Source organism: Cryptomeria japonica, chromosome 11 (assembly GCF_030272615.1).
Source record: "Cryptomeria japonica chromosome 11, Sugi_1.0, whole genome shotgun sequence".
NCBI lineage: Eukaryota > Viridiplantae > Streptophyta > Pinopsida > Cupressales > Cupressaceae > Cryptomeria > Cryptomeria japonica.
Window position 1 is genome coordinate 311,732,298 of NC_081415.1, and position 27,082 is coordinate 311,759,379.

The window sequence follows — 27,082 nt, forward strand, 5'->3', positions numbered from 1 at the left end:
TTGGTAAAATCTGAATTTGTGCATAGAACAACTTTCAATCCACACCTTCAAATGGGTACTTGACAAACTGATCAAAATTGAATTCTAAAAGTTGTAGAACATTGCATAGGCTAAGTGAAAGGTGTACAACAAGTTTCCAAAGCCTTATCCCTAGATAATCAACTGGCTCCATTTTACATGCCCTCAAACTAGACCATCCAAGTTGATTCACTAGGTATTCATTTGAAATCACAAAGCAAGATTTTGAAATGGGCCTCTCAAATTCATTCAAATTTATGAGTCCCAACAACATCATTGGATAATGTCATTAACTAGGGAGGCATGCTATTACCCAAGAGGTAAACTCTTGTGCAACATGGGAAAATGGTTAAAGGGACAACCATCATTGCTAAGGGGTGTGGGCTTGTAAGAGGCATTAAATGCCTTTTGAAGACTTTGGAGGCTAACTTTCTCCAAGAGGAAAACCACCAGTGGTTTATGTAAGAGCCTTACATGCTTAGAAGACTCAACAAGTTAACTTGTTGAAATAGATAAATTCTTATATGCATTTGAAAGACTTTCTTCCAAATTTGGAGAATTGACTCCCCCAAATTTAGGGAAAGGACATGATTAGGAGATTAGACATGATTAAGGTGGATTAGAGGGTTTCTAGAAGAAATTAGGATGCAAGTGGGAGATGTAGGATTTTGCAAGTGGGTGAGGGAAAATAGGTATTTTAGGAAAATAAAATGATTTAATTTAGCCAAAAGGGATGCAACTTGCATTTGTAGGATTTTACAAGTGGGGGGATTTACAAATAAATTTTGATTTATTTAAATGCAAAAGGATTTTTCAATTAAATGTGTATTTATTTAAAATGGGAAAAGGGGATAAATGAAGATTTTTAATTAAATGTGCATTTAATTAAATGTCTTAGATAGAAGAAGGGGATTTAATCAAATCTTTAATTTAATTAAAAGGTCAATTAGAAGAATAGGGATATTAATTAAATCTTAATTTAATTAATTGGAAGAATTAGGGATAATTAAATGAATAAGATTCACTTAATTCATTGTGCAAATTTTAGGTGTCTACATTTTGCCCCTCTTTGAGTCAACGTGTGACCACATGTTGATAAAAAAAAAACACTCAATTTGTCGTTAAATTTTTTTCGATATGATGTCATCGCCAAAATTGTTGATATGATTCCTTGGATATGAAAAAATGATTTTGATATGATACGCGGATGTGATTTTGTCGATATGAAGCTGATATGAGACTGAAGTGGAGATTCGATATGATAATGATGATATGCCCCCTTGGGCCATAAATTGAGAAAAAATGTGGTTTTCGTGAGAGCAATGCAAAGCATGGCGATTTGTGAATTTTTAGCGATGTTAAAATTTTTAATTTTTTTGGATTTTTATAAAAAAATTATTTTTTAGAATTTTTAATTTTTTTTTTTTTTTTTAAATTTTGGATTTTAAAATTAAATTTTTTTTTTTTTATTGCCTGATAGATTTTATTAAAAATGATATTGAAAATGAGGTTAATACTATGTGAGGATAGCATGTACATGCCCCACATGTTCACTTAGGCATCACAACCGCCTGCATCAGCATGGGCTATATAAGCCTCCAAGGGCCCATTTCCACCTCATTTGTGCACTTGTTAGTTGAGAATTGGAGCTCTGGAGTGGAGAGGAGAAATGGAACCCCCCTACCATCTTCATTGATTTGAGTGAGTTCGGTGATTTCAGAGGCCACCCTACCATTTTCTAACCCCCTTTTGTGAATTTTTCGAGTTAGATTTTGCTTGATTTTGCAAGATTTTTGAATTTTTCTATGGATTTTTCTGCGTTTTTTATTTTTTTGAATTTTTTAGCGAATATGATTCTTCTTTTTGCGCATTTGAATTTTCTTTTTGCGCATTTGAATTTTCTTTTTGCACATTTGATCAATATCATAGTGCATATGAGTAGGATTATAGCGCATTTGATTAGGATTATCGTGCATATGACTAGGATATTGGTGCATGTGAAGATTATTGTAGCGCATATGATAAAATTTTTAGCGCATATGATGGGTTTTTAAGTGCATATGATGAAAAGGTTAGCACTTTTCAAACTACGCACATGATGATTGTTTTAGCGCATTTGACACAGCACGCCATTTTTTGAATTTTACGAGATTTTTGACATGTACATTTTCTATTTTTAGGTTCATTACAAAGTTTTGCACCCTATCGATGTGTCGGTTTGTGTTGTTTTCATTTTTTTGTTGTCGATATGTCAATGTTTGTGTCTTGAGTTGATATGAGTCAGTTGATATGGTTCACTTGTCGATATGGGTCAAGTTTGGACAAAGTCAATATGTTTCGAGGTTGATATGCATCACTTGTCGATATGAGTCAATTTTTTATATGGGTCCTTTTGTCGATATGAGTCAAGTGTCGTTATGAGTCTTGAAGTGATATGGGTCCTAATTTCGATATGGGTCAAAGTCGATATGGTTCTTGGTTCGATATGGGTCAAATTTTGATATGGGTCTTGATTTTGATGTGTCTCTTGTTGATATGGAACTTGGTCTTTGATATGGTTTCTTGTTGATATGGAACTTGGTCTTTGATATGGAACTTGGTTTTTGATATGATACTTGGTCTTTTGATATAGGTCTTGATTTGGTTTTCAATATGGGACTGATTTTTTAATTTGATATGGGACGTGTTGATTGATTCATGATATGAAGCTTGATTGATTGATATGAAACTTGATTTCGATGTGTTTCTTGATTGATTGAATGATCTTTGATAGGATACTTGTTTGATTGATATGAAACTTGATTTCGATGTGTTTCTTGATTGATTGAATGATCTTTGATAGGATACTTGTTTGACTAATATGAAACTTGATTTCGATGTGTTTCTTGAGTGATTGAATGATCTTTGATAGGATACTTGTTTGATTGATATGAAACTTGATTTTGATGTGGGTCTGTCTACGATATGATGCTGGGTTTCGATATGAGACTTATTTGCGTTATGAGTCTTATCGATTGGTTTTCGATATGATACTTGATTGGTTGATAGGATATTCCTTGTGTGATGTCGTGATTGTCATCACTTGATAGATGCCTCTATTTTTTGATTGTTGATTGCTGAGAATAGATAAAACTGATATAATTCCCCTTGTTGATATAGATCCAGTGAGGTGTTCTCATTCTTCGAGAGAAATACCCGAAGACTTTTGTGATGAGAGATCAATTGATTGCTGATGATTTAGAAGTTATAGAGACTTGTAGTCTCATTCATTTGTTGCACATGCCACCCTATTGAAAGAATAGGGGCTACTCATCTTGCTGGTCGAGATATGGCACAACGAGCATAATACTTTTTATTTACCTACGAGTGAGATTATAGTGACACCCGAGGATGTCTATCAAATTCTTTGAATTCTGATTACAGGAGAGATGGTCGTGTATGATGTGGAGGAGGTTGGTGAGACAGATGCTCTTTGAGAGGTGTTTGGCGGTCCTCATATTGCAAGTTACTCAGTGGCTTGGCAGGACATGGTAGATAGATATGCCCCACTCCCTTCAATATTGGTAGGCTTGATTGGTAGCTTCCTAATTCCTGATAGGAGGTCTCATGGGTTGTGAGTTGGATGGGGTCAAGTTCTTTGGAAGATGGTCCAACTGTGCACATGATATGCTTGGGGTATATGTCTGCTTGCTCACCTATATCATGAGCTCCATCAGGTGGTTTATGATGATGCAACCATCTTAGCTTTCGGGTGCACCCTTCTACAGATTTGAGCATGGGAGAACATAGTAGTGACCCATCCATTTGGGGTGATATTCAAACCAATAGGGGCACCTTATGTGATGATGTATAGCCTGGTTTCTTCCTAGCCAATGCTCAGGAAGTTAGAGTATTGAAGGTGGGCCTTAGATGATATGGATATAGTGGTTTGGAGGCTGTATCAACTATGTGAGACTTGACATGAGGATGGATTTGAGGTGCCCTATTTTTTTTCTAGTAGATTTCTGTTGGGTCGCACCCCCTATGTGGTAGAGCGGTTTATTCTTCCTTAGGTATACTCACAGTTTGGTCACGTGCAGCCTATGCCATAGGGGATGACTGTGTATGCTATGGTACACAAGGAGAGGATAGATTGGGGGCCGACACTAGAATTTGCCATAGCCCAGGCCGAGTTCTACTCCTTGCCTTTTTGTGTATGGAACATGTTGGTGGACATGGTTGATGTGGGTATGACAGATGAGTATACTCAGTATTTTTTGACACACAGGTTCCCATGACTTATAGGGCCAAGAGAGCCTATTCCTTCTCTTAAGGAGGTGGATGATGATGATGATCAGGGTGGAGGGGGAGGTCACTAAGGTGTTAGGTGAGGATGGGGGAGAGGTAGGAGGGGTGGGAGAGATGGGAGAGGTGGTGCGATTGGTCCCGATTGGGGAGGAGGTGGTGGAGGGGGTGGAGGAGGAGATGATGGAGGATATGGGAGGAGTGGTGGGCAAGGTGTGAGGTGGAAAGGAGGTGGATGGAGGCAACAATTGGGATGAGGAGGGCCAATGCGGGCTAAGGATGTTTCTACGATGGAGGTCAAGGAGAGGTCACGCGATGACGGATTTGAGGAAGAGACTGATGATTCTTCTGATGAGGAGACCAAGTCTGAGGAGGTTGGTGGAGGAGGACGGTTGATTGGATTGGGAAGGATGGTAGTGGAGGAGGAGGAAGAGGAGGATGTTCAACCACTTGCTCGATGGAGGAGGATTGATATGCCCCCTCCTTCCTCTCGATAGGTTGGTGTTCAGGATCCACAGCCTTCGCAACAATAGGTTTTACAGATTAGAGTGCCTCCTCATCAGCAGTAGGCATAAATTACTGGATTATAGGCCTCGTGATGCAAGAGCACCAGTGTATTTCTTCTTGTTTGAGAGTTTAGCATTGTGGTTTTGTATTTATTCCCTTGAGTTCAATGTTTTTGTTGTGTTCAAGTTTCATGGCATTTGGATTTGATTCCGGTGAGATATGGATTCCGATATTGGCTCAATTGATATGTTCTCATGAGTTAGTCTGGTAGTATGTTGAGAGAAGATGATTTTGGGTTGTGATTGATCTCTATGACTTGTGGATCATTGATTTATGTTTCTTGAGTCTTTTATGATGTTCTTGGAGGACCGCATGATTTTTTGTGCATTGGAAGTTATTCTTAATGATTTGAGCTGACTTGTTATTGTTTACACGTTTCATGAACCGGTTGGTCTTTAGGCTGACTTGATCAAGTTATTATTATTTGTAGATGGTATAAAGAGAAGTTTGCAAATTATTTGAGAAGACAAAAGATAGAAGATAGATGATGGAAGTCCGAGATCGAGCAAGAGGTAGTTTTTGGAGAGAATCTAGTTCGGGGAGACTGAAGCCAGGATGGCTGAAGTCCAGATCAGTGCAGAAGAGTGCAGACTATTACCGAAGACCTACTCATCAAGCAGAAGATCTATGGATCTTAGATTTGTATATTGATTCTAGCAAGACTCGGGTCTGGGGAGACTAAAGTTAGGATGGCTAGGGTCCAGATCAATGCAGAACAATGGAAGCTGTTACCAGATGATTATTTGTTGAGAGGATGATTTGTGGATCATAGATCTAAGTTGTAAGAGTTGTTTTGTAATCCTGGGCTACAGTCTAGCTTGTGGCATATGTAATCCTTCAAGTTGTTATAATATTTGTTCATACTGTTTACTGGTTATGTATCGTGAGATGTTACTGGTTGTTCTTTCTACTTTATTTGGTGTTGTATTATCGGTTACTAGTATATCTTGCATGGTGTTTGTATTAGGCTGCAAGGATGAGATGTCCTTCATTAGATCTCCCTACCTTGACTGCATCAAATGGTATTGGAGCTGATTTCTAAACCTGTTGGAGGAGGAAGACCCAGTTATGCACCAGTTGGTTGCAGAGAAAGTTGAGGTGACTTGTGGACTTGTCCAGATTGTCAAAATAAATCAAGTGATGGGACTCACTTTTCAATTAACCTCGAGAGTCTGATGTAGGAGCACTAGTGTAGTTCTTACCAATTGAGCAGTTAGCAGTTGAATTGCTTGGAGATCATGGCATTTCTTCTTGTTTGAGAGTTTAGTGTTGTGGTTTTGGATTTATTCCCTTGAGTTTGTTGCCTTTGTCGTGTTCAAGTTTCATGGCATTTGGATTTGATTCCGGCAAGATATCGATTCCGGTATTGGCCCGATTAATATATTCTTACCAATTAGTTTGGTAGTGTGTTGAGAAAAGATGATTTCAAGTTGCAATTGAGCTCCATCACTTGCGGATTTTTGATTTGTGTTTCTTGAGTCTTTTCTGATTTTTCTAGAGAACTGCATGATGTTTTATGCATTGGAAGTTGTTCTCAATGATTTGAACCGAATTGTTATTGTTTACACATTTTATGAACCGGTTGGTCTTTAGGTCAACTTGATCAAGTTATTATTATGTGCGGATAGTATAAAGAGAAGTTTTCAAATCATTTGAGAAGACAGAAGATAGAAGATAGAAGATGGAAGTTCAAGATTGAGCAAGATGTAGTTTCTAGAGAGATTCTAGTCTGCGAAGACTAAAGTTGGGATTGCTGAAGTCTAGATCAGTGCAAAATAGTGCAGACTATTACTAGAGACCTATTCATCGAGTAGAAGATCTATGGATCTTATATTTGTATATTGATTCTGGCAAGATTTGGGTCCGAGGAGACTAAAGTCAGGATGACTGAGGTCTGGATCAGTGCAAAATAGTGGAAGTTGTTATCGAATGATGATTTGTAAATAGGATGATCTGTGGATCATAGATATAAGGTGTAAGAGTTGTTTTGTAATCCTAGGCTGTGGTCCAACGTGTTACATTTAAATTCTTCAAGTTGTTATAAGATTTGTTCATACTTTTTATCGGTTATGTATCCTAAGATGTTACCGGTTGTTCTTTCTGCTTTATCTAGTGTTGTATTACCGGTTACCGATATATCTTGCATGGTGTTTGTGTTACACTGCAAGGATGGGACGTCCTTGATTAGATCTCCCTACCTTGACTTCATCACCTTGTTGTAGAGGCTACATGGTCAGCTCACTCAAGCTCAGGCACAGGTTGTGTAGTTATAAAGATAGGTGGTTACGGTGTCATTAGAGTGGGATACCTCTTGGGTTGAGAGAGATACAATGAAATAGGGTCTATAGGTCATCCAGGTTCAGTTTACATATGTTATAGCAGAGCGAGACACTAAGACAGAGTGTCGGGGCCGAGCCAAGCAGATGGTTCAGACTCTATAGTAGACAACTACACAGGGGGTGATAGGTGAGACTATCCAGAATCTTGTCTATTAGTACGAACAGGCCACCTATTACAAGGACTTGTACTTTGTGGTGGTGTTATTAGATTAGTGGGCTCCCAACTATGCAACCAGTTCTTAGAGGGGTGAATCTCACAAATATAGAGGTAGCAAGGGGGTAATGGGACCTATGAGGGATTCCCCTAGTAGTAGCATAGGTGAAGGTATCTCAAGCTCTCGACCGATAGGTTTCAGAGGTGGTCATGTTGATCTTGCCCCTTGACTATGCTCACAGATGTTGTATTTTGTACCCTAATGTACTTTATTGATATATACACACATCATTGTATTTTGATGACCTCTCGATATGATACATTATTGTTCTTTGATCCTATTGATATGATACTCATTGATGTTCTGATATGATTCTCTGGTGATCTTATTGATTATTGATGTTCATTTATTTCCTTGATACTAATGTTGCTTGATTTGATGGACATTGTTATTGATATGATATCTAGGGACTTTGGACATTTTATTGTTTCACTGATGATTGGGTCTGACTTGTATCATTGATTTCCTTTGGATCATGATGCAATCAAGGTAGGGAGATCCAATGAAGGACATCCCATCCTTGTAGCCTAACACAAACACCATGCAAGATATACCAGTAACCGGTAATACAACACCAAATAAAGTAGAAAGAACAACCAATAACATCTAACTGATAAACAATATGAACAATTATTATAACAATTTGAAGAGTTACATATGCCACATGCTAGACAGCAACCTAGGATTATGAAACAAGTCTTACAACTTAGATCTATGATCCGCAGATCATCCTCTAAACAAATCATCATTTGGTAATAGCTTCCATTATTCTGCACTGATCCGGACCTCAACCATCTCAGCTTCAATCTCCCCAGATCAGAATCTTGTCAAAATCAATATACAAATCTAAGATTCGTAGATCTTCTGCTTGACAAATAGGTCTTCGGTAACAATCTGCATTGATGCAAACTTCAACCATCCTGACTCCAGTCTCCTCAGAACAAAATCTCTCTATAAACTACATCTTTCTCAATCTCAGACTTCCATCTTCTATCTTTTATCATTTGTCTTCTCAAATGATTTGCAAACTTCTCTTTATACCATCCACAAATAATAATAACTTGATCAAGTCGACCTAAAGACCAATCGGTTCATGAAACGTGTAAACAATAACAAGTCGACTCAAATCATTAAGAACAACTTCCAATGCACAAAACATCATATGGTTCTTCAGAAACATTGAAAAAGACTCAAGAAACATAAATCAATGATCCACAAGTCAAGGAGATCAATTGCAACCCGAAATCATCTTCGCTCAACACACTACCAGACTAATCAGTAAGAACATATCAACTGGGCCAATACCAGAATTGATATCTCACCAGAATTAAATCCAAATGCCATGAAACTTGAACATGAAAAAGAAAACAAACTCAAGGGAATAAATCCAAAACCATAATGCTAAAATCTCAAACAAGAAGAATTTCCACGATCTCCAAGAAATTCCACTTCTAACTGCTCAAACCGGTAAGAAGTACATCGGTGCTCTTGCATCAGATCAGCATGTAGCCACACATATGAATGATGATATGATAGTAGATATGTTTATACATGCACCTACTTTGATGTTGATGAGCTATATGATATACCTTTGATCTATATGACTTTTGCTTGCAGATGATGTGATGATGTGATGTGTGTGTTTTGTATTCTTATGATCTACATGCTTCTATTGCAATGTATTCCTAATGGATACTATTTGTTTGGAAGGTGATATGCCTATGATGGTTGGATTTGATGATTGCAAATGCTTATGATTGTGCAAATGTTTCTAACATGTTTTTGTTCTTTATGTGTGTTGGATAATGCGATCTAGAATGCCAAATGTTCTTGATATGAAATACACTACGATAGTGATGTAAAAGCAATAATGATTTGAAACATGAAATGTATCTTGAAAATGAGATGTATGATATGAGATGTATCTTCAAAATGAGATGTATGATTGAGATGTATCTTTGAAAATGAGATGTATGATATGAGATGTATCTTGGAAATGAGATGTATGATATGAGATGTATCTTGAAAATGAGATGTATGATATGTATGACTTTAAAATGATACAACGATGATAATGATAATGATATGCAACCTAATGCAATCTGAATACAATATGGTACTGATATTGATAGTGATAATGATAATGATAATGCACTTACATGCATGATTAATATTATAATGGTGTCCAACCTAATGCAATCTTAATATGATATGGTAATGATATTAATGTAAGATTAAAATGATATATAACCTAATGCAATATTAAGATGATACTAATGCATTCTCATTCCCAGATGTTATCATCCATTGTGATCAAAGTGCCAGTGCTTCCTTTTTTTTCATCATCGGGCCTTGATTTGTTGAAAGTTGATACAAGCATCATGGTATAATTAAACCATAATGACCTAAGTATAACTTACATGGATTTTGATATTGCAAGATGGCACAAGCATTAAGGTATAATTGAACCAAGATGACCTGAGTGTTGCTTGCATAAAATAGATAAGAGTTAACCTTTGTCCCATACAAATCCAAAATGTCTTTAGTGATATATTACCCGATCACATTATAAGACAAATTTGCATAGTATAAAGTTTCACTCCCAAATAGTAGACAAAGAAAAAATCACATTCCGTCCTTGTTTCTCTAGTCGTTGAGGCATCATTGAGTCACTTAGGAGATATGATAAGCAAAACATAACAACCATAAGTAAGCATGCATTCTATCTGAAATGTATTCTTGTCAAGTAAAACATCTTGCAAATATATCTTTTGTTCAGCTCAAATTAGTTTAATTCCTTGATGTCTAGCCTCTTTGCATTGTTGTGGTCACTGTTGGTTGTTCTAATCTTTGTTGTTTTGTTGTGTGTTTGGTCTGATGTCTAAAAGCCTCAAGGTGAAATGCCCCCAATGAGGTCAGGATTTTGCCTCTTTCTATTGATACAACTTCGATATGGATATTTACACTGATTACCAAGCCATGGTGGGATATGAGTTGGATAACTAATTCAGATAGTCAAGGATAGTGACTACGCTAAGTATGTCCAGGATAATTCTACGTGTATAAGTGTTCTGTGATGGCTATTGGGTTAGATCAGATGGAGCCAAAGATATAATACAAGTACTGATAGATAGAGGAGCTTCTCTCTCACAAATGGCGCCTGTTGCCAAGTTTTTACCACTTGTTTTTATTGCTCTTTTTGATTGTTTTTCATTTTTTTGTATTTTCTTGATATTTTGATTTTTTTGTGTCACAGGGTGCCTGTTTGTCAGGTTTTCACCCTAGTGATGATTTTTGATACTTTATTTATTTATTTATTTCTTTTTTTCTTGATCTATACATTGGACGACTCGAGTGTATAATTTCTTCAGATGGATTTTTTTGGTTGGCCCATCAAGCACGTCCCCTTCTGAAGTTGATAACTAATATGCTCTTGATCCATAAGTTGATATGATAACAAAGGGTACCAACTAGTTGGGTTCAAATTTCCCTCTCTTTTCTCGATCTTGTTGATTCCGAGGATTTTTCTTTAGGACTAGGTCACCAATTTTGAAGGACCTTGGGATGACCTTGTGGTTGTAGCTTTTGCACATTCTTTGCTGATTTTCTTTGAGATGATCAAAGGCACTTTGGCAATGTTAATCTAGTAGCTCTACCTCTTGCAACCTGTTGACTCCATATTCCTCATCTGGAATGAGGCCTTTCAAAGACACCTGAAGTGATGGAATCTCTACCTCAATAGGTAGGATAGCTTTTGATCCATACACCATTGAATACGGTGTAGCTCTTGTAGGTGTGAAGATATTGGTTTTGTAGGCCCAAAGTGTAGGATTGAGTTGGACATGCCAGTCTTTACCAACATCATTCACTTTTTTTTTTAGGATTTTCAAGATTTTCTTGTTTGAGGCCTCTGCTTGGCCATTCCCTTGTGGATAATAAGGTGTCAAAAAATGATGTTGGATATGGAATCACTCACAAAGATTTTGGACATATTGATTTTTGAAAGGTCTTCCATTATCAGTGATAATGGATCTAGGGATGTCATACCGACAGATGAGGTAATTCAGAATGAAGGAAGCTATCTGTTTGTTGGTCACTGAAGTCAACAGAACTGCCTCAATCCATTTGGTGAAGTATTCAGTGGCCCTAATGATGAACTTGTGTCCATTCAACGAGGAAGGATGAATCTTTCCCACTAGGTCAAGTCCCCATTGATAGAAAGGCCAAGATGTAGTGAATGGTTGCAACTCTTACACTGGTGCATGTATGAGATTGCCATGAATTTTAAACTTAGGGCATTTCCAAGAAAACTGATGGGACTCTTTCTCCATTGTCGGCCAATAATATCCCATCCTTAGTAGTTTCTTGGCAAGACTAGGACCACTTGAATGCGTACCACAAATACCTTCATGAAGCTCATATAAGGCGGAGTCAGATTCATTATGATTGAGGCATCGAAGAAGAGTACCATCAAGACCTCAATGATAAAGTGTATCAATGGTTAAGGTATAGCAGGTTGCTTGTCAGATAAAGCTACATTTTTTGTTCTGAGATAGGTCTGGTGAGAGGCTATTGTCTTTCAAGTAGGCATAGATCTTCCCATATAGGGTGAATCGGAACCATTTAGGGCACATATGACTTGGGATTATACATTATCATAGGCAGGGGAAAATAATTGCTCCACCAGGAATTCATAGTGATTTTGTTTATCTACAATTTGTAGAAGTGAGGCGATAGTAGCCATTGTTGTTGGCATTTTTAGATTATTGGCATTTTGCATATAGATTGCATTAATGATATGTTTTCATTGATGTCGATTGAACCGATGAATGATATTCATGATATTGCTGATGTTATTGTTGTTATTTCTATTATCTTGTAACCAGTATGATAAACTTTAAGGAAGATGTTGTAAACCAGTATATGGTATTATGTAAGTTGAACCGGTGTAAAGGGTTAAACCTTTCTATGTTATGTAACCGGTAAACCCTACCATTTGTTTTCTATTAAACTCTAACTGATCAAGTTTGTTGGTTTAATATCTAATGTTGAGCGGTAATGATGGAGACACGTTTGATCATTGAATGAGGATTAGTTTAGATTGATTTGGCATGTTTGTTATCTTAGAAAGGAGAAAAGTGGATTGCATCTAATGCATAGCGCATGATGAATTACAAAGTCTGATGAAGAGGTGATCATGGAGCGGTTGGAATTTTCTTGAATAATGTGAAGAGATTATTATGATTTCTAACAGTTAAGATTGTACCGACTTATTTGTAATCTTGATGATGAGAATTAGGTTTTTGTTGTGTTACCGACCTAGTTAATTTGTATTTAAGGTTGATGATATTGTTTTTTTAAGTGTTGGCAAAGTTGACAAGATTGGGAAAAATCAGTTGAGTGTGTGGCTGCCTAACCAGTGGATGGATCTACAATTTGAGTAAAGGAAGATTGAAGCTTAAGAAGGATCTGATCAAGCAGATGTAGTGTTATTCAGACAAATCAAGAAAACCTATTATTTTCTAACAATTACAGCAAAAATTGAAATCCCCTAACCGGGTAAGCTCTAACAAGCTTGGTTACTTTCTAAATCCTCTAACAAGGTGGTCCATTAGTTTTGATTCTCAAATCCTGTAGTGAGGTTACTCCTAACAGGGTATTGTGCTTTTCATCAAGGCGTATTTGTAAATCCCTTAACTGGGTGATTCCTAATTGGAATTAGTTCTTAACATGACTTAATGTAAAAGCTTTAACAGGCTTGGCTCCTAATAGGGTGAACATCAGAAGAGTTCAGATAGCTATCCTTGTGAGTCTCATCTCACCATGGTTTTTTACCTTTATAAGTTTTCCACGTATAAATATTTGTGTCAAGTGGTGAATTCTTTTGTGGTTATGATCGTATTTGTTGATTTGATTAACTACTTAACTATTCTGATAAGGCATGATATTTGGAAGCATTGAGAGATGAATATGTTGACATATGTTAAGCATTTTTGAATTTTACAAGATTGAAGTTGTTTACTATTAAGTTGTCATAACAGTTAAACTTGTTGATGTTAGTTGATGTTGGTAATCCTTGAGATATTATCTTGATTGAGTTACTTGTTGATAAGTTTATTTTTGAGTTTGGGAGTTTGTATCAGTTTTTTAGTATACTGATTCACCCCCCCTGCCTCTCAATATTCTACTAGATACTTATTCTTTCATCATACCATCAATTGGTATCAGAGCATCTTAGGTCCTCTTTAACCTAGAAGCCTAACAGGTTGAGGAAAAGATCTTTTAGATCACGAGGAATAAAGAAGGTCCAAAGTTCAAAAAAGATAACTATAGGATATGGAGTGACATAATGAAGATTTACATTAAGAGTCTAGGAAGTCAATATTGGGATCATATAGAAACTAAGTATACTACTCCTACTAGAACTCTGACTATTTATCAAAAGAAAGAACAACAAGAGAATCATCAAGCATTAGAGGATATTATTAGTTCCTTGTCTGATACTAAATATGTAGATGTTCATGGTCTTGAAACTGCATATGAATTATATAAAAAACTTGAAGAGATTTATAGCAGTGATGAACATGTTAAGTTTTCCAAAGAGGAGAATTTAAGAGGAAAATTTGATGACATGAGAATGTCTAAAGGTGATAATATCTAGCAGTATGGTCAAAGGATAAAAGAGATAGTTGGTGAAATAAAGAGTGCAGGAGGGAAAGTGGAAGATGTCATAGTGATCAGTAAGGTACTGAGAACCCTGCTACCAGTCTATGCTATCTGAGTTGTAGCTATTCAAGAGCTGAAATCCATTGACAAAACAAAGGTAACTCTTGACTCTATCATTGGCAAACTTATTGCTTTTGAACTAAATGGATATGATGATAGTGTACAAAAATCAGAATTTGCATTCAAAGCTTCTATTTCTAACTCATCTATGAGAAGAAGTAGAGATACTAGCCATAGCTATGAATCTAGATCCAGCAGAAATGCTAATGATGAAGACAATTTAGTGGAGCTTGAAGTATTGTTGGCAAAACGACTGCCTAGAGGCACTGGGAAATACAGAGGTAAGATATTGTTGAAATGTTTTTCTTGCAATAAGATTGGTCATATAGTAGCTAATTTCCCTAATGGTGAAAATGAATACAAGAGAGACAAATTTAAGAAGTATAAGAGTAAAGGAAAGAGAGATTGTCTTGTAGCTACTGACAATGGTATTACAGATGAAGAATTTGATGATGATGCTAGTGAAGATATTGTGTTTGTGGCTGTTGAGGAAGAGATATCATATCAGAAAGCACTAGTGTCAAGGATGGATAACTCTAATGATTGGATCATTGATAGTGGTTGTTCACATCACATGACTAGTGATCGGAGCAAATTTCTTTCCTTGAAGGAATTTGATGGAGGTGTTGTCAAATTTGGCAATGACTCACCCTGTATGGTTAGAGGTAAGGGAGTTATTTCTCTTAATGGGAAGAGCAGTGCTGGCGATGTCTATTGGGTTGAAGGCCTAAAGAACAATCTTCTGAGCATAGCACAATGTAATGACAGAGAATACCCACTGGAGTTTGGAAATAGTATGTGAAAAATCTTTGACAACAAAGGTGAATTGATTGCAACCAGGAAACAGACCAGAGGTAATCTATTTCATCTTAATCCTAAAGTTATCAACTGTTTGATTGAAAAAATAGATGATAGCTTGCTTTGGCATAGGAGATTTTGTCATGTAAACTTTGATAACATTGTTAAAGTGAGCAAGTCTAATACTGTAAGAGGTTTACCTCAACTAGACAAACCGGTTAATCCTCTTTGTAAATAATGTCAGTTAGGAAAGATGATTTCTTCAACTTTCAAGAGAAAGTCCTTCTCAGTAGAGCACTTGTTAGATTTGGTTCATACAAATCTATGTGGACTAATAAGAACTAGAAGCATTTTAGGTGATAGATATTTCATGGTCTTCACTGATGATTGTTCAAGGATGATGTGGGTCACATTCTTGAAGGATAAGAATGAATCTTTTGGTAAATTCAAGGCATTCAAAGCCTTAGCTAAAAAAGAGAGTGGAAAAAAGATTAAATGTTTGAGAATAGATCAAGGCGGCGAATTTACTTCTGAGGAATTCACTAAGTATTGTGATGAGAATGGTATCAAGCAGTAGCTTTCTGCACCAAGTAAACGACATCAAAATGGTATAGAAGAGAGGAACAACCAGTCAGTAGTTGAAGGAGCTAGAACTATGTTGATACAAGGAAATGTAGAAAAAACATTTTGGAGAGAAGTTGTAAGTACAACGGTCTACACAATGAACTGGGTTTTGGTGAAAAGAGGTAAGGACAAGACACCTTATGAGTACTGGTATGAAAGAACACCTAATGTTAGCTATTTCAAGATCTTTGGTAATAAATGTTTTATCAAAAAAGGTGATTACATAAGCAAGCTTGAAGCTAAGAGTGATGAAGGCATATTTCTTGGCTATTTCACCAAGAGTAAGGCCTAAAAATGTTTCAATAATAGGACATAGAGAATTGTTGAGAGTGTTGATGTTCATGTAGATGAAAGTCCTAAAATTTTAGAAAGAACTAGTTTAGAGAGAAAGGATGAAGATTGTTGGCATTATGTGAACCGATATGAGGACATGATGACATTGTATGTTGTCATTAATGTCAATATGCTGAAGTAGAGAGAACCAGTATGTTACCAAGAACCGATATATTTGAGAACCGACATAACTTTGTGAACCGGTATATGTGCCAAACTGAAGCGGTGTGTTTGTTCAAGGTGAACCGACATGTGATTATGGGAACCAGTACATGGAAGCTTTGTATGATTACCGATTGGTAGTCTCAACTTTAGGGTTTCCGGTTGAAGTACTTCAAGCCCGTGTGACTCAACTGGAAACTTTGTGTGATGAGTTAGCATTGTAATGAAGAATAGATCATGTTGCTACATCAGCCTTGTGTGCGTGAAGGATCTCGCATGAAGGAGATTGTTCCTATCTACCTCGAGAATGTGCGAAGTCTGTAAATGGTGATAACATGTGATGGGTTATCAGTCACCATGAAATCGGTAGAAAATGAACGATGGAGAACATCTTGAGATTGGTTCAAGACTGTTGCATTTAATGCAATATGCTCAACAGTCAGGATTGAACTGTTTGAATTTCTTAACCTAATAGGTTTAGGGTTTAGGGTTTATGCTACCAACCTATTTGTTTCCTATAAGGTCGATGTTCTATTTCTTTCTGAGTTTTTTGGAAAAAGTTGTGTGTGTATCCAAGTGAAGGGATACATGATTCTTGCCAAACCAGAGGAGAGAAGTGATACCTAGAGAGTGTAAGTGTAGAAGGTGAAGAGGAGCTAAAGCAGATCTGCATTGGCATTGAGTGCTATTACCAGATCATTGTAATACATGTTGATCTCTAACCACTTCAAGAGTTGGGAAATCCCTTAATAGGGTAGCTTTAACTGGCTTACTGTAAATCCTTTAACAAGGTGACTCAAAACCATTGAGTTCTTGAAATCCTCTGACAAGGCAACCTTTAACAGGGTTTAACCCTTAACTGGGTATTCTAGCCATTCCTTAATCAGGTGATCCCTAACAGGATCGGTTCCTAACAGAACCTATTGTACCAGTCTTTAATCGGACAAAGCTCCTAATAGAGCGAACTTCTAAAGAGTTCAAAATAGCTTGTGGGTATTCATTCCCACCATGGTTTTTCACAGTTGGGTTTCCACGTGAAAAATCTATGTGTCATGTGTGGTGTTTTTCATGTGATGGTTTAAGTGATCTATGTCTGAAGGTAGATCATACTGAACTAGCTGTTACTATATTTTTGATGATAGATTACCTGTTCATGCATAAGGGTCAAATGAAAGTGTAGTATTAAGTTGTGTGGAAAGCTAAGTGTCAACTGGTTTATGCTTGTCTTAGTTATTTTGGGTTTTGTCGGTTGTACTCTATTTTAGATCGGTGTTATTGTTGGCTAGTATTTTGTAGTGTTTGCTGACAAACCGATTTAGGATTGTGTTTTTGTATGTAGTGATTCACCCCCCCTCTTAGTACCGGTTTGGTACTATTTGTTCATCATTACATTATAAATTGGTATCAGAGCGTCCTCTAGGTCCTCTATGCTATAAGCTTAATCGCTTGAGGAAAAGATCCCAGTCTAATGATGAAGAGGGAAGGTCCAAAGTTCAACAGAGATAATTTTAGTATATGGAAAGATAGAATGAAGATATACATGAAAAGCATGGGTTCTCAACACTGGAGCTATGTTGAGAATGCTTATGTTGCCCCTACCAATACTCTCATCAATGACCAAAAGAGAGAGATGCAGGAGAATGGGCAAGTCATGGAAGGAAGCCCTAATTAGTAGTTTATCTGACATTGAGTTTATTGATGTCAAGATAAAGTAAATCCCAAAGAAGTATGGGATACTCTTGAAAATATCTATGGCGGTGATGAGCATGTAAAACAAGCTAAGGAAGAAAGCCTTATAGGGAACTTTGAAGACATGTAGATGGTTGAAGGTGAGACCATTCAATAGTATGGAATAAGAATCAAAACTATTGTCGGAGATATCAAGAGTGCAGGTGGTAAAATGGAAGATTCCACTATGGTAAGAAAAGTCCTCAGATCCTTATTACCGGTCTATGCAATAAGAGTTGTTGCTATTTAGGAGTTGAGATCAATAGACAAGAATAAGGTATCCCTAGACTCCATCATTGCAAAATTGACAACCTATGAGCTAAATAGTTTTGATGGCAGTGTTCAAAAGATTGAATCAACTTTTAAAGCTTTTGTTGTACCATCTAGAAAAGGAAAAGAAGCTAGCACTAGTGGTGAACCAAGACAGAGTAGAGAAATAGATGATGAGGAGATTCTCATGGCATTTGAAGCTCTTCTTGCTAGGAAACTTCCTAAAGGAACCAGTAAATACAAAGATAAGCTCCCTTTGAAATGCTTTTCTTGTAACCAGATAGGACATATTGTTGTAAATTGTCCTAATGGTGACAACAAGGACAAACTGGAAAGGTTCAAGAAATTCAAAGGAGGAAATCGGAGAAACTATTTTGTGGCAATTGATGAAGGTGTCACAGATGAGGAGTTAGAAGATGAAGAAAATGAAGATATTGTGTTTGTTGTTGTCAAGGAAGATGTGTCAGACAAGAAGGCTCTTGTCTCCTGCTTTGATAATTCCAATGAGTGGATTATTGACAGTGACTGTTCTCACCATATGACTGGTGACCGGAGCAAGTTTCTATCCTTGGAAGAGTATGATGGTGGTGTGGTTTGCTTTGGTAATAATGCACCATGTATGGTCAAAGGTAGAGGGTCCATCTCTCTGAATGGAAAGTGTAGTGCTGACAATGTGTATAGGGTTGATGGTCTCAGACACAACCTTCTGAGTGTTGCCTAGCTGAATGATAGTGGTCTCACTCTGGAATTCAAGAATGGAGTGTGCAGAATCAAAGGAAAGAATGGTGAATTGGTGGCCACTGGTATGTAGACCAAAGGTAACCTATTTCAGCTGAATGCAAATATAAGTACATGTCTTATGGCTAAATTTTATGGTAGCTGGATATGGCATAGGAGACTTTGCCATGTAAACTTTGATAACATTGTGAAGGCCAATAAGATCAAGGCAGTTAGAGGGTTGTCAGTGCTGAGCAAACCAGAAAATACCTTATGCAAAGAGTGTCAACTAGGGAGTGTGTCTTCCTCAACCTTTAAAGGTAAACCTTTCACCGCTGACAATTTGTTTGATCTTGTGCATACTGATTTGTGTGGTCCTATGAAAACTAGGAGTGTGCAGGGTGATAGGTACTTCATGATTCTCATTGATGACTACTCAAGAATGATGTGGGTCACATTCTTGAAAGATAAGTCTGAAGCTTTTGTAAAGTTCAAAGATTTCAGAGCATTAGTGGAGAAGGAAAGTGGTAAAAGGATCAAGTGCCTGAGAACTGATCAAGGAGGTTAATTCACTTCCAGTGAACTCAACAAGTACTATGAAGAACATGTCATCAAGAGGAAACTGTCCGCCCCTCAGACTCCATAGTAGAATGGCCTAGCAGAGAGGAATAATCGAACTATGGTTGAAGTAGCAAGAACAATGCTGATTCAAGGAAAGGTTGCTCACACCTTTTGGAGAGAAGTGGTGAGCACTGCAGTCTACACAATGAACCAGGTACTAATCAAGAAAGGTAAGGATAAAACTCCTTATGAGCATTGGACCAGTAAGATACTTGTGGTTAGATACTTTAGAGTGTTTGGTAGCAAATGTTACATCAAGAGGAGTGAACACCAGAGAAAATTTGATGTGAAATGTGATGAGGGAATATTCCTAGGGTATTCCACCAAGAGAAAAGCTCTCAAGTGTTTCAATAATAGGACTCGGAGAATTATGGAAAGCATCAATGTAAGAGTTGATGAAACCTCTGAGAAAACTGAGGAAACTGGCAGTGAGAAAGCAGTAAATGAACCGGCTGCTAGTCAACCAAGTACCAGTAATAGTGTTCCTACACCGGTAGATGTAGATGCTGATACTGATGGAGATGAGGATGAAGAAGAAAAGAAAGAGGAATCTATCAAGACCATTCCTTGATATGTCAAGCTGAATCATGATCCTAAGCAGACTATAAGAGATAACGATGCAGGAATCCTTACAAGAAGAAAGGTCAGAGAAAACTCATGTATGATCTCTGAATTTGAGCCTAAATCATTCAAAGAGGCACATAAAGATGAAGACTGGTTCAAGGCAATGGAAGAGGAACTTGACCAAATAGAGAGAAATGGTACATGGTCTTTGGTACCCAGACTGGAGCATAAAAATGTCATTGGTACCAAATGGTTTTTTAGAAATAAGTTGAATGAGGATGGCATAGTGATTAGAAATAAAGCCAGACTGGTGTGTAAAGGTTATGCCCAAGAAGAAGGAGAAGACTATGGAGAAACCTTTGCTCCTATAGCAAGATTAGAAGGAGTTCATATGCTTCTTGCATATGCAGCTTTTAAAGGATTCAAAGTATATCAAATGGATGTGCATTCCTAAATGGTGTACTTGAAGAGGAGGTGTATATAGAGCAACCAGATGCGTTTACCCTATCTAAAGATAGTGACATGGTGTGTAGGCTACATAAAGCCTTATATGGTCTAAAGCAGGCACCTAGAGCATGGTATGAATGCCTGCACTCCCATCTTGTGAAGATTGGATTTGAGAGAACAAGCAAAGATAGAAATATCTACTTGAAGTCTGAAGGAGATCAGATCTGATCTGTGAGGTATTTGTTGATGACATTATCTTTGGTGGAGATGACAAGATGAGTCATGATTTTGTAGTTGAGATGAAGAAAGAGTTTGAGATGTCACTCATAGGGGAGATTAAGTTCTTCATTGGACTACAGATTCAACAAATGAAAGATGGAATCTTTATCACTCAGTCCAAGTATGTCAAAGAGGTGTTGAAGACCTTTGGCATGGAAGATAGAAAACTAGTTGGTACACCGATGGTGACCGGTTGTAAACTATCCAAAGAGGATGACTCAACATTGGTTGATGAGAAGGAATATCGATCAGTGATTGGTAAGTTGCATTATGTAGTGCATAGCAGACCAGATATTGCACATGTAGTTGGCAATACTACAAGGTTCCAGAAAAGTCCAAGAGAATCCCACTTGGTTGCAGTCAAGCGTATTCTTAAGTATCTAAAGGGAACTATTGATTATGGATTGTGGTATCCATATAGCAAGGATTTCAACTTGAAAGTATTCACAGATGCTGATTGGGCAAGTAATGTGGATGACCGAAAGTGCACAACTGATGGTGCATTGTTTCTCGATGGTAGACTGGTCTCATGGATGAGTAAGAAGCGGACTTGTATCTCTCAGTCTATAGCAGAAGCAGACTATGTTGCAGCTTTCATGAACTGCACTCAGACAATTTGGATGAAGCATGTATTAAATGGCTTCAAAGTTCTTGTATCTAAATCGGTAAGTATATTTTGTGACAATACTAGTGCAATTAACATCTCCAAGAATCCAGTTTTACATTCTAGAACCAAGCACTTTGAGCTTAAGTATCATTTCTTGAGGGACAAGGTTCAGAACAAAGAGATTGCACTGGAACATGTTTCCAGTAAGGAGCAGTTAGCAGACATATTCACCAAGCCTCTCCCAAAGGCTACATTTATGTACTTAAGAGGTATATTAGGGGTGTTGCCCCTTTAGGAGGTAAACTAAAGGTATATGCTCCACATCAGTCAAGTATTACATAGTCAAATTTTTCTTCTAGATTTATGTGTTGAAGGATGCTACTCCTCAGGGGGAGAAACATAATGGAACAAGGAAGCTTGTGCCTCCAATTTGGCATTGTTGTCAAAGGGGGAGAAGAAGTGAAGTAGAGAAGATATCTGCAAAAATTCAGGGAGAAGATGTGAAGCGAAGAGATATCTTTGTATATTGCCATCAATGCCAAAGGGGGAGATTGTTGGCATTATGTGAACCGATATGAGGACATGATGACATTGTATGTTGTCATTGATGTCAATATGCTGAAGAAGAGAGAACCGGTATGTTACCAAGAACTAGTATATGTGAGAACCAGTATAACATTGTGAACTGGTATATGTGCCAAAGTGAAGTGGTGTGTTTGTTCAAGGTGAACCGACATGTGGTTATGGGAACCGGTACATGGAAGCTTTATATGACTACCGGTTGGTAGTCCCAACTTCAAGGTTTCTGGTTGAAGTACTTCAAGCCTGTGTGACTCAACTGGTGACTTTGTGTAATGAGTTAGCATTGTAATGAAGAACAGATCATGTTGCCATGTTAGCCTTGTGTGTGTGAAGGATCTTGCATGAAGGAAATTGTTCCTATCTACCTCGGGAATGTGCAAAGTCTGTAAATGGTAATAATGCATGATGGGTTATCAACCACCATGAAATCGGTGGAAAATGAATGATGGAGAATGTCTTGAGATTGGTTCAAGACCATTGCATTTAATGCAATGTGCTCAATGGTCAGGATTGAACCGTTTGAATTGCTTAACGTAACAAGTTTAGGGTTTAGGGTTTATGCTACTGACCTATCTGTTTCCTATAAGGTCGATGTTGTGTTTCTTTTTGAGTTTGTTGGAAAAAGTTGTGTGTGTGTATCCAAGTGAAGGGATACGTGATTCTTGCCAGACCAGAGGAGAGAAGTGATACTTGTAGAGTGTAAGTGCAGAAGGTGAAGAGGAGCTAAAGTGGATATGCATTGGCATTGAGTGTTGTTACCAGATCATTGTAATACCTGTTGATCTCTACCACTTCAACAATTGAGAAATCCCTTAACAGGGTAGCTTTAACCAACTTACTATAAATCCTTTAACAAGGTGTCTCAAAACCATTGAGTTCTTGAAATCCTCTAACAAGGTAACCTTTAATAGGGTTTAACTCTTAATCGAGTGATCCCTAACAGGATCGGTTCCTAATAGAACCTATTGTATCAGTCTTTAACCAGACAAGGCTCCTAACAGAGTGAACTTCTAAAGAGTTCAAAACAATTTGTGGGTATTCATCCTCACTGTGGTTTTTTCCAGTTGGGTTTCCACGTGAAAAATATATGTGTCATGTGTGGTGTTTTTTATGTGATGGTTTAAGTGATTTGTGTCTAAAGGTAGATCATACTGAACTAGCTATTATTATATTTCTGATGATAGATTACCTGTTCATGCATAAGGGTGAAATGAAAGTGTAGTATTAAGTTGTGTGGAAAGCTAAGTGTCAACCGGTTTATGCTTGTCTCAGTTATTCTGGGTTTTGCCGGTTGTACTCTATTTTAGACTGGTGTTACTGTTGGCCAGTAATTTGCAGTGTTTGTTGGCAAACCAGTTTAGGATTGTGTTTTTGTCTGTACTGATTCACCCCCCCTCTCAGTACTAGTTTGGTACTATCTGTTCATCATTGAGTTATCAGATCCTTGCATTTTTCTTTTGGAACCTGAAATTGTTAAAGAAGAAACCGGTAAAGAAAATCTTGATGTACTTGTTCAATCGGAACAAATAAATTTAGAGGAAGAAGACAATGAAGAAGATAAACCTAATGAGAATGATCATGTTATTCCTAGGTATGTGAGACTGAATCACAGTCCTGAGAAGATTATTGGGGATAAGGATGTTGGAGTACTAACTAGAAGGAAAATTAGAGAGAACTCTTCCATGATCTCCACCACTGAACCTAGAAGTGCTAAGGAGGCATCTAGTGATGATCATTGGGTGAAAGCAATGGAGGAAGAATTGGATGAAATTGAGAAGAACAACACTTGGACCCTGGTACCCCAACTAGTAAACAAGAATGTTATAGGTACTAAATGGGTGTTCAGAAACAAGTTAAATGAAGATTAGATTGCAAAGGTTATGCACAAGAAGAAGGAGAAGATTATGGAGAAACTTTTGCACTAGTAGCAAGACTAGAAGGACTCAGAACATTACTTGCATTTGCAGCCCATAAGAAGTTCAAGGTATACTAGATGGATGTTAAGTGTACATTTTTTAATGGGATATTTTATATAGAGCAGCTTGATGGTTATGCATTGACATATAAGGAAGACATTGTACGCAGATTGCATAAAGCTTTGTATGGATTAAAGCAGGCACTGAGAGCATGGTATGAACGACTTCATACACATCTGCTGAAGATAGGCTTTGCAAGAACTAGTGATGACAACAACATTTATCTGAAGTTTGAAGGAGATGAAATACTGGTCAGTGAAGTATTTGTTGATGACATTATATTTGGAGGTAATGATGTCATGAGAAACAGTTTTGCAGATGAAATGAAGAATGAGTTTGAGATGTCATTAGTAGGGGAAATAAAAAAATTCAAAGGCTTGCAGATACAACAGATGAGGAATGGTATTTTCATTACTCAATCTAAATATGTGAAAGAAGTTTTGAAGACTTTTGGCATGAGTGATTGTAAACTAGTTGGAACTCCAATCATTATAGGTTGTAAATTGTCCAAGGAAGATGCATCTAAGTCTATTGATGAAAAGGAATATAGGTCAATGATTGGCAAATTACACTATGTTGTTCACAGTCGACTGGATATTGCCCATGCAGTTGGTGTAATACCCTAAAATTGGTCATCTAAACCATGGGCCCCTAATTTTGACAACATCACCAAGGTCCTAATCAAAGGCAATTAAATCAACTTTGAGCATACAATTAATTAATTCTTCAATCATCAGATGTCACATGGCAAGTGAATTATTCTATATTAATTAAATATTTATTTAATTAATTAAATCAATCCAAGTAAATCATTTTGATCAATTATCCTATTTAATTTATTTAATATCCTTGCATATTTAATTAATTAATTAATTTTCCATTTGATCATAAAGGAATTAATTTATCACAAAAGAAGAACTAATCACAAAGCAAGAGTTAAATTGAGAATAAAATAAAAGAATTGATTGAAAGAGAAATCAAACTTGAGATATTATTTCTTTCTTCTAAATTGAGAACTTGAAATTAGAAAAAACAATTAAAAGGAATTTAATCATTCTTTAAAATTGGAACTCAAAGCTTTTGAGAAAAGAAGTCCACTTGCATTAAAAAGACTCTTTTCTTGAATAAATCAAAGAATTGCATAGAATTACCTATTTTTATCTCTATTGCATTGAATTAATTGAATTATATCTCTAATGCAAACTCAAACTTCTTTTCTGAATGCATTTCAATTAAACTATAATTGGAATCTATCTCAAGGTTAACTGAATCTGATTTCTCAATTATTTCAATTATCCTAAATTGTGATTTTTCTTGATCTCTCTTGTGATTCTCTATAAATTCATCCTTCCTCTCTCATTCAAAACAACCTAGAGATTTATTGTTATTATACAATTTTTGCTCTGGAGTCATTGAAGATATTGTGCTTCCTTTTTGAGATTATTGCATCTTAGTTTATTTTCTTTTTGCATATTTTATGATTGCTTGAATTCATATAGCTTAATATTCATCCATCTAGCATAATCTTGCATCCATTTAGCTTAATATTATGCTTATATAGATTAAATCCTTCGTCTTGGTGTAGTCTAGTCACTGGTAATGCTTATACAAATCTGAGAGAAATCTTATACTCACATCTTTTAGAAGGCAATTGGTCGATTTGTTATGGTTTTATTATTCATGCTTATATCTATCTAACCATACATGTAATGACTTAATTGAAATGTTGTGTCTTGCAACCTACAAACTTATTCCACTTTTTCACACACACATCTTTGGCGCCCACCGTGGGGCAGAAGACTACATCTTTTAGCCTCAAAGACTAACTTTTTCTTATTTTTCAGATTTTTATTTTTTCAGATTTTCATACGTATAGTCGCTGTGAACTATCGTACGAGTTTTCTCATAGTGTTGGATGACAAACTACAAATATCGTGTGATATCGTATGACTCGGTGAGAATCATCATATGATATTCTATGTTTCTAGGTTAAAAGCAGATTTCTTTCTTTAGGTTTTCTCATTCAATTTTTATCATACTAAAGCTAACCCTGGCTTGTTGTTTGTCTGTTTGAGAAATTTTCAGAGCCTAATCAGTTTTTTTGTAGAACGCTTGTCAAAGAATATGCTTGTCAAACAAAGACAATATGACTATTGATTCATTGTCTTTGCAGGTTACCTGAGGAGATTTGAGCAAACATTGTGTATTCATTAAATTCATTTTTAGGCACCTAACTTTCTATATGGTTAATTAACATATTTGTCTTTCGTGTTTTAAGAAAATTCTGAGAGGTAGGAGAGTATGCTCTTGTCCGCATAGACAATCTGAAATCCAGACCCTTGAGGCTTTTTCTAGGTTTGAAATTTGTATAACTTTAGCGGGCCTGCCCTCCTGAGGAGCCTTTAAGGCCAAAGCCATTAGGGTCAGTGAGAGGGGAATGACCCAACTGGAAATGACTAAATGCCAAGTACTCCAACCCACTATAAAATAAATGTGATTTGATGAAAATCAAGTCAACGAAAGTGCTGAAGAATAGCTCTCCTCTTTACCTTTGGGTATATTAAACCTTGGTTTTCAAGGCTGGGAGACCTCTTAATTGATTTTATACCTTGATGCACCAAACAGATCCCTTACTAGTTCCAATTAAGATTAGAAGCTACCCGGTTCACCTTCGAAAGGGGGGATAATCTTTGTGCAAGAGAGATAGTAACTCTCCCAAGATACTTGCCATTTCATGCCCCCATTAGTGTTTGGAGTCGGCTAATACGATGTTGAGAATCTATTGCATGAGACTCAAAAGCCATATTTTGATTAGCTATTGGGTGTGTACCTAAGTTTGCAAGCAAAGGTTTTATTCTCTCACCAATTTCCATAGGGTTAGCATGCTATGATTGGAGTCATTATACATATTGCATGTTTTCTATGTTTTCATCCCTGAAACTAAAACTGAAATACCAAAACTAGAGAAAACAATAAACAAATCAGTAGTGGAAACTCCATCCATGTCGAAACTAGTCTATCTTAGTCAAAACTCTATCTATATCACAAACTAGTCTATCTCAGCTGTCCAAAAACTCAGTCCATCTCAAAAATGGTTGTCGTCAGTCATTAAAAACTTAGTCTGTCAGAATTTTGTCTCTGTCTAGTGAAATGTCGTACGAGTCT